Raw genomic sequence first — 9,990 nt, forward strand, 5'->3', positions numbered from 1 at the left:
AAATGTGTCAAAAAAATACTGATATTTTATTTATTTATTTATTATTTCTGTTGTTAAAAAAAACTTTCATTGAGTATTAGCAATACCAAGAAAAAAATCTTGACTTCTGAACCTTGAATATAAGATTACCTTTTGATACTGGATCCTTCTTTTGTCTGTAATCATCTTCACCCTGACTCAAAGGAGCATCTGTTTCCAAGGGAGACATCTCTACCGTTAGGGAAACAGATTTAATTACACAACTTCCTCTCATTTGTCAGCATATATATCGAGCAAGGAGATGCAGTCATCTCTTAATGAAAACATTAGAGAATATTTTCAATAGGAAACTCAATTATTTATCTTTTCCTTCCTTTGCAAAATTGAAGTGGTTTCCTCATAAAATGTATTACATTCTATAAAGGCTTTCATATATTTTTTCTGCTATTCTGGCTTTATTTCCAAATGGTTTTCATAAAAGTCTTCCTTATAAAGTAAATGACTCATAGTTGGTAAGGAAGGGGTTATAGATATAACCTCATTGTCATCAACTAGCTTCTTGCACAAAGTGATTTTCTGGGACAGATAGAACTGCCTCAGCTGGTTTTGAAAGCTATGCATTTTCACAGAAGCACACTGCTTCCTTTCTTCCACGGATTTCAGCCACTGTCCTTGTGGTTTGTGGCCAAGCTACAAAGACTCCTTGATTTATACATGGACACCTCTATGTCTTTTGGCTGCTTTTTCTTAAGTGAATTTCCTGTTTTTGCTCGTCTCCATCGGGAGATTCTAGCTCTTTTGATTAACTCACTGCCATTCGCTTTGTGCCAACTCATAGCACACTTACTGGAGAGGGTTTCTGAGACAGAAGAGCAAGCTGGCTCTTTCTCCCTTGGAGCATCTCTAGCTCTGAACCGCTCCAACAAATAACCCCTAAACCAACTGGCCCCAGCTTTTGATAGAACCCATTAATTCCTAACCTGCCTGTTAAATTGATTCCTGAATGAAGCTCCATTGTTCAGGATATGGAGAGCCTGCATTCATGCTGCGAACATAAAATCTAGAGTTTCACAAAAGTGTAATCAGTGATCAGACAATCTTCATCAGTTATCTTGCACTTAGAAATATGTCTCACAAAAACCAGAAACATAGAAAGCAATTATGGGTAAGAGGATGAGCATAATAGCGTATATGATAGTAAATTCTTTTAAAATAAGCTTTTGAAGTCTTTAAAAATGAGATTATTATAAATAAATCACTGCATAATTTACTTTTACTTAGTTAAAGTTGCATTATAATATGAAACAAAACTTTGTTATAGCAAATGTATGTATGAGCTTTGGAAGCTCACTTATATAAATTTACAGGTATGTACATTTGCATGTATGGGAATACTACTACAACTAATTCATCAAAATTGTTCAGAATAGAAATGTATTATCTTTACAATAATTGTCTTTTCTAACACCTCTTTCCTTCTTCCAAATCATTTAATTACTCTAATTTATTTTTCAATTATTTAAAGGCTTAATGTTCCTTCTTATGAATAATCTAATTTGGCTATAAAGATTTAAGTTCAAAGAAATATTTGTTTTCCCTTCTAAATATAAAACACCATTGTCTTCTCACATAGGACTGTCATTGCGATGAATACTTTTAATCTAAAACTTTTCTGAAGTCAAATGATCCCCCTACCACAGATTTTAGGATTTTGTGTTAATTTTTTTTCACTGAAATGTTACATGGCCTCTAAACGTGAGTTTTGTAATATTTATCATGTTCAGCAAATTATGGACCCCTTTACCTACAAATATCTGAATGTTTTCATCATCATCATCATATATTTTAAAATATTATATCTTGAATATTTCCACAGTTATCAGTTTTTATTTTTGTTTTTGTAGTCAAAATTGTTTTAGAGAGATGTTGGAATTTTGAAAATCCTTTATGTCAATTAAATCTCTATTTTTTTGCCTGCTCATTTTGGGGAGAATTATTAATCTTAACATTCTCTGAAATCTATGTTCTCTTGTATTTAATAACATTAAGACAAAAAATTGAGTTACATTAAAGCCTAAGTTTTTACAATATGCGTTTAAACTGGTTATTTAACATTTTTACTTTTGTTTTGTGAATATGATGTTTTTATGTTTCTGAGGCTATGATTTAAAAGTCTAATATTTTCCTTATTAACTTCTTATTTAAGTTTTCATTTTATTATGTTTTGGCTCCTGTGATTTTTTGGGGGGGTGGGTGTCAGGGGAGAGTGTGAACGCAGTCCTGTGATTTTTAATCCATTGTTTTCTTTCCTTCCAATACTCATTTAGGTTTTTCCTATTTCCTATTGATTCTGTTGCTCTCATATTAATTTTTTACTAGAAAATTGTGGTGCTTCCTAATTCTCTACATATTTAAGAATTTAAAATTACATGATTGATGTCTAAGGCCATTGTTACAGCTTATTCTATGCTACATCTCGTGATTGAAAAAGAGTCAAATTTCCTATGGAGAATGGAGAAAGGTGTGTTCAAATCTTTGATATTTACTCCTACTTCAGGGATGACTTAATTTTTCTCAAAGTATTTTTATTTACATGTTTAAATTTTTTTATTAGAGTTGCTAAAACTAATTGAAGATATGTTGAATGAACTAAGGATTTCATAAGGGGCTCTAGAACTGCGGTTCTCGACCTGTGGGTCGCAACCCCTTTGGGGGTCAAATAACCCTTTCCCATGGGTCGCGTAAGACCATTGGATAACACATTTCCGTGGTCTTAGGAACTGAGACACCGCTCCTCTATCTAGCTCAAGGAGAGTCCGCCCACGTGCAGATACACCCACATACGAGCACCCGGCATCAAGAATGTTACCCATGCTACACTATGCTTCAAGACAGAATGTCATTTATTTGTCCTGGGAAATAAATATTTCACAATATATAATTACATATTATTTCTGATTAATCACTATGGTTTAATTATGTTCAATTTGTAACAATGAAAATAGATCCCACATATCAGATATTTACATAACGATTCCTAACAGTAGCAAAATGACAGTTATGAAGGTAGCAATGAAAATAATGTTGTGGTTGGGGAGTCACCACAACATGAGGAACTGTATTTAAGGGTCACAGAGTTAGGAAGGTGGATAACCACTGCTCTAGAATAAAGTAAAATATTATAATGAAATGTGCAATGACTTGGCCTTGGAAAATGAGGAGAAGTGCATACTTGAGATTAGTCAAGCTTAAGTAACTAAGGAAAAAAATCTAGCCTCAATTCCACTTTCAAACTATTCTTTTAACAAAATACAGTTATTGAAGATATGAGTTTACCAAAAGACAAATAAAAATCAAACCAAACCCTTTCCAGTCAAGTGAATTCTAGCTTATAAGGAGCCTACTGCAACTTTATAAAGCCAAGTAGATTTCAAAAACGAATTGTAAAAATATACAGTCACTGTGCCAAGAATAACTCGGTGAGATGCCACCATTTCACGAGGTAACATGTGATCAAGAACTGAGGCAATGGAAAGAAGTTCTCATGAGGAATGCCATCTTGGGGAATAACATATTTGATAACACCACATATTGTTGTTATCACGTTTGATAATACAACATTTTGCCATTGTGTCAATTCCAAATCACAGACACCGTATATAGAGGTTCCAACTTTTCAGGAGCAGACACTCAGGCCCTTCTTTCTCACTCCATTGTGGATTTGAGCCACTAAACTTATGGTTAGTAATTCAACGCTTACCCAACAATGCCACTGGGGTGCCTAGTAATGTAAAGGGTCGTGCAGAATAAGCTACTCTCAATGAGATGGATTGATGCAGTGCCTGAAACAATCGATTCCAACAACAGCACAACTTCTGTAAAGAGAGCACTGGATGAATGTTTTTCCCTTCTATTGTCCTCAGGGTCTCTCTGCGGTTTGGAATCAAGTGGATGGCCCCCATAATAGCTCAGATGATGTTTAATACATAATCTTAAGAAATGTGAAACAACATCTAGCCTCTTCCAGATATAGTGCTGTAAGAACTCGTGGCTCTTTGCCCATCATATTGCTGGGCACTCTGGAGTGTTAAGCACTGGACTGAGAACCACTTTCTCTACATGGATGGATGTTTACTACACACAGGAAACTGAGCTCACTGGCGGCGTTAACACTCAAATGCAATGCACTGAAAAGTTCAGCTGTGCTGACAAGGCTACTAAAATGAAGCAGAAAGGTACACGCTGGCTTTGCAGCCCCAGCTGTGAAACAGGGACATCTGACGCAAGCATCTGTCTCCAGCCCATTGAGCCAACCCCATACAATGCAGCAGGGATGAAAATTGTCCTTAAAAGACAGCAGGTGCTGAGTGTGTTCCTAAATTGGCACAATCTTTACAAAGTTTCATTTCATTTCATATGCCAACATCGGATGTTCCTTCCAATTAAGATTACGTGGCAATGAAGCAGAGTATCCCAAGCAGCAACTCTCCTGTGATTCCATATTTTATTATTGCCTGCAGACTGAGGGGCACTCTTCTGGACAAACAAGAGATAGTGTAGTTTTAGAAAATAGCAGCATGAAATTTCAAGACTATGAAAAAAAGTAGTATACAATATTTCTGGAAACACTTGGTAGAGAAAACCATTTTAGTCTCTGAAGTTCAAACTCTCTGTCAATACTATGGCTTCAGACAGCATAAAGAGATGATTAAGTGTCTGGATCACTGATGAAATTAGATTTTCATTTTCCAACCATATGGATTTTCAGTTTAAGTATGTCTTTGTTTAAACTTCATTACTTGAAGTCTTAAGATGCATTGAGTGTTTTTAGGAGTAGTCTAATCAATCAAATAAATCAAATAAAGTTTGGGAACATTACTAAGCCATTCATAGATTTTTATATAATCAGGTAATGAAATACTTATTAACTTAAAGGGCTACCCTGATCATTTAAATATCTTGAAATAAGTGAAAATAGATTTTTAATTTAATTTTATATAGTGTGAGCAAAATCTTTCTAAAGCAGCTGAGTACATTTTTACTTAGAACCTTTGGAGCAGCATTCTTAACCCGAGTTCATATTTGCTCCTCAAGAAATCCATGTATAGATTTCAAATATCTATGAACTCGGAGGGAGAAAATCCTGACATTATTTTCACTAACCTACAATTAAAATTTAGTTAAATCATTTTATTATGAATGTAGATAAATCATTTTAGTTGAATTAGCCATTCCTGTCACTTTGTAAACAACAGAAAACATAGAAAAATATCTGTCTTATCACATGGTTATTGCAGACAATACAAAAACCAAAGAGAGAAACTCAATTATCATAAAAAACTCTCAGTAAAATATTGCAAATATAAATAATGCTCTAAATGAATTCATTGTCTAGTCTTGTCCTAGAGGTGAGTAAATAACCTACCGAAATATTCTTTTAAAAAATATTCTTTTAAAAATTGTCCCCAGGGGACAATTTTACCTAACTACAGCAAACTCTGACTGGCGGGTAGGCTAGTCACAAAACTCTAAATATTGACCCTTGCCTCTAGCATTTAATGACACATATTCATTTCATATTGAGAGTTCTTATAAAGCACATAAGTCAGCAGTTCATCACTCCTCTCTGCACAGTTTATCTCATGATACCAAAAGTGCAATATTTTAATTTCTGCCAATTTTAAGCTATTGCCTTTTAGAACCCCCTGTTAGGTACAACCCGGCTATGATCTCTGGGTCTTGAATGTTAACACTGCACGGTATCCAGCATTCACAGTACAGTTCCCACATCATAATCCAGAATAATCTATGCACCTCTAGCTGCTCAGTAAATTCAAACAAGAAAGCTACAATAGTGACATCGCTGTCTCTGGATATACAGAGACAGCTGTTTTCCATGTGCCTTCTCAGGTTTATAAAGGTGATTGAAGAGATCCAGGCATAATTACAATTCTAACCACCTGCACATATTTAAATAAAGACTAATTTTTTGTCTGAAAATCTGGTAAAAATCCCTGCTGGCTAAACTGACTTCGGGATCTTAATTATACCATTGTGAATCACAACTGAGGTTAAAAAAATGAAAACATTTTTTTAAATTCCCAAGGTTAATTGCTACTCATCAATAAAAACAACTGATGTCAAGTGACTCATAAGCCTGGCTTTTTTTTCCCTCCCTGACATATACTAGTCTTCATAATCCAATGCAACTGAATCCTTCAGGATGTGGTGGTGGTGTTCGTTGATTCTAAGTTGAGAACCACTGCTATAGGGATCCAGCCTAATGCAATAACTAATGTTAAAGGACAAGTGTTCGATACAAGGTGTTAATCAGAACATTTCACAATTGCACAAAAACTCAACCCTGATTTTAAAGGTCATACATTATTGACTATAAAATGCTTATTTTGAAATGTCATCATATATCTTACAAGAATATCTACAAAAGTATTTGCTTCTGGCTTAACATTGTGGCCGTTCTCACTACTGCACAGGAAACGTTGATATGCGTATGATCTCTTTGCAGGGGCAGAAAGGCCAGTCTTTCTCTCACCATTGAAACTGTTGGGGTTTCAAAATACCAATCATTAGGATTGTCACCTAGTAAAATTTTCCCTCATCTCATTTATATCACATTAAAAAGATTATTTTATCAGGGGGCTTATCCAGCTCTTATCACCATCCATCCATCCATTGTATGTTAAGCGCATTTGTAGATTTGCTGCCCTCATCATTCTCAGAACATTTGCTTTCTACTTAAGCCCTTGGTATCAGCTCTTCATTTTTCCCCTCCCTTCCTGCTCCCCCTCCCTCATGAATCCTTGACAATTAATAAATTATTATTATTTTGTCATGTCTTACACTGTCCGACATCACCCTCCCTTCATCCACTTTTCTGTTATCCATTCCCCAGGGATGAGGTTATATGTAGATCCTTGGAATCCATTCCTCCTTCCTACCCCACCTTCCCTCCACCCTCTGGTATCGCCACACTCACCACTGGTCCTGAAGGGATCATCTGTCCTGGATTCCCTGTGTTTCCAGTTCCTATATGTAGCAGTGTACATCCTCTAGTCTAGCTAGATTTGTAGGGCAGAATTGGGATCATGATAGTGGGGGGGGGGAGCATTTAAGAATTAGAGGGAAATTGTACGTTTCATTGTTGCTACACTGCATCCTGACTGGCTCATCTCCTCCCTGTCACCCTTCTGTAAGGGACTGTACAGTTGCCTACAGATGGGCTTTGGGTCCCCAATCTGCACTCCCTGTCATTTACAATGATATGATGTTTTATTCTTTTATGTCTGATGCCTGATACCTGATCCCTTCAATACCCTGTGGTCACACAGGCTGGTGCTCTTCTTCCATGTGGGCTCTGTTGCTTCTGAGCTAGATGGCTGCTTGTTTGCCTTCAAGCCTGTAAAACCCCAGACGCTATTTCTTTTGATAGCTAGCTACCATCAGCTTTCTTAAGCAAATGTGGTGAAGAAAGCTGATGGTCCTCAACTATCTATATCACATTTTTATTAAAAAAAACATTCTATAAAACATGTGTCATTAAAACAGTCACATCATCTTTCAATGACTGTCCAATATATCATGTACATTTATGATAGTATTTCTTGAAATAATTATGTTTAGCCAAATTATTTTTCTTCTAATTTCTTCTTGACCAGTGGTTCTCAACCTTCCTAATGCCATGACCCTTTAATACAGTTCCTCATGTTGTGGTGACCCCCAACCCTAAAATTATTTTTGTTCCTACTTCATAACTGTAATTTTGCTACTGTTATGAATTATAATGTAAATATCTGGTATGCAGGTTGTATTTCATTTTTACAAATTGAACACAATAAAACATAATTAAAGCATAGTGATTAATAAGAAAACAATATGTAAATATTTATTGTGAAATATTTATGTGTCTTCCAAGGTCTTAAGCCACCCTGTGAATGGGTTCTTCGACCTCCAAAGGGGTTGTGGCCCACAGGTTAAGAACTGCTGTTCTAGTCATCCCATATATTGTTTCAATCAACTGCTTTTTTGAAATAAATGTAAAATGACTGGATAGCTCCAGATAACTAAAAGCAATGGTCGATATTTGGTATACACCTTAGTCTGATTTCTAAACTACATCTTATGCATTTGTAGACAATCTGTTCTGGAATTATTTTCTCTCCGTTTCCAGGAACGAGTAATTCGTGGTCCCTTCCTGTCTTGACGAGTGTTGCTTTTCGTTCCAGATCTAATTTCATTTGCAATTTACAATCTTGAGGATAGAGGTTTGCCACAAGGATAAATCAAAGCCATTTTTATCTTCTCTATTTATGTGAATTCTCTAAGTAATCTCTATTAAGGTCATGACTCTCAATGTAGTCATGCTAAACACGCACAAATTAGTTTTGTGGATTCTCTTCCCTGAGTGTAGGGACAATTCAACTTGACACTTTCCTTTGTGTATACAAAGGGCACATAAAATATGGCATCCCCGAAATCAAGCCCCAACTATCTGAAATTTGCCTGATTCTCTCTAAATAGTTCTGAGTATACTGCCAGTTGGTTCACAATACAGGATATGGGCTAATCTGATAGTGTGATTGAGTGATGCTCCGGGAATATAATTTACAAGGTAAATTTTAAAAGTAAGGGCTGTTGTAGGGTGAACTTGGAAGTGGTGGAAGACAAAAGAGATGGGGAGGGATATGAATAGAAGTAAGAAAAAACAAGGCTGAAAGAGGAAATGGACTTGAAGTGTGAGACCAAGAAGGTGGACAGTGGCTCATAAAACCTCCAGAGCAAACGCTTAGTACTTCACATGCGGCTTTCTCTTTATAAGAAGTATAGAAATTTTAACTGGAAGAAATTAATGAAAGTTTCACTGGCTAACAAATTCAACAATTCCCTGCATAATCTGGGATGCATAATAATCCAAAAGCATGCTGGCTCCCAATTGTAGGTATATATACTTTGTTCTATCATCTACATTCAACACAATTAAGCAGAGATGTCAGGGAGTGCTCATGAATCACTTGGTGCTGCCTTGCTTCTGGTCTCATGGATATAGGTTCTGCCCTCTTGGTTTTTGCTGCTTAGGTGACTTGCTGTAAAAATGCACTCTTCCTGCTTTTGGGATGGCTGATCAGAAGCTTTTAGAATATATTTTTTTTTTTTTTTTTTTTTTTAAACAATTTATTGGGGCTGATACAATTCTTTACACAGTTCATACATATACATACATCAATTGTATAAAGCACATCTGTACAGTCTTTGCCCTAATCATTTTTTTTCTCTTTTCTTCTTTTACATTTTATTAGGGACTCCAACAACTCTTACCACAATCCATACATATACGTACATCAATTGTATAAAGCACATCCATACATTCCCTGCCCCAATCATTCTCAAGGCATTTGCTCTCCACTTAAGCCCCTTGCATCAGGTCCTCTTTTTTTCCCCCTTCCTCCCCATTCCCCCCTCCCTCATATGCCCTTGGTAATTCATACCTCGTTATTTTGTCATATATTGCCCTATTCGGGGTCTCCCTTCCCCCCTTCTCTGCTGTCCCTCTCCCAGGGAAGAGGTCACATGTGGATCCTTGTAATCAGTTCCCCCTTTCCAACCCACTCACCCTCCACTCTCCCAGCATCGTCCCTCACACCCTTGGTCCTGAAGGTATCATCCACCCTGGATTCCCTGTACCTCCAACCCTCATATGTACCAGTGTACAGCCTCTGTCCTATCCAGCCCTGCAAGGTAGAATTCGGATCATGGTAGTTGGGGGGAGGAAGCATCCAGGATCTGGGGGAAAGCTGTGTTCTTCATCAATACTACCTCATACCCTAGTTAACCCATCTCCTCTCCTAAGCCCCTCTATGAGGGGATCTCCATTGGCCGACACTTGGGCCTTGGGTCTCCACTCTGCACTTCCCCCTTCATTTAATATAATATATATATACACATACATATATACATATACACATATATACACATACATACACACACATATCTTTT

Source organism: Tenrec ecaudatus, chromosome 4, assembly GCF_050624435.1.
Source record: "Tenrec ecaudatus isolate mTenEca1 chromosome 4, mTenEca1.hap1, whole genome shotgun sequence".
Taxonomy (NCBI): domain Eukaryota; kingdom Metazoa; phylum Chordata; class Mammalia; order Afrosoricida; family Tenrecidae; genus Tenrec; species Tenrec ecaudatus.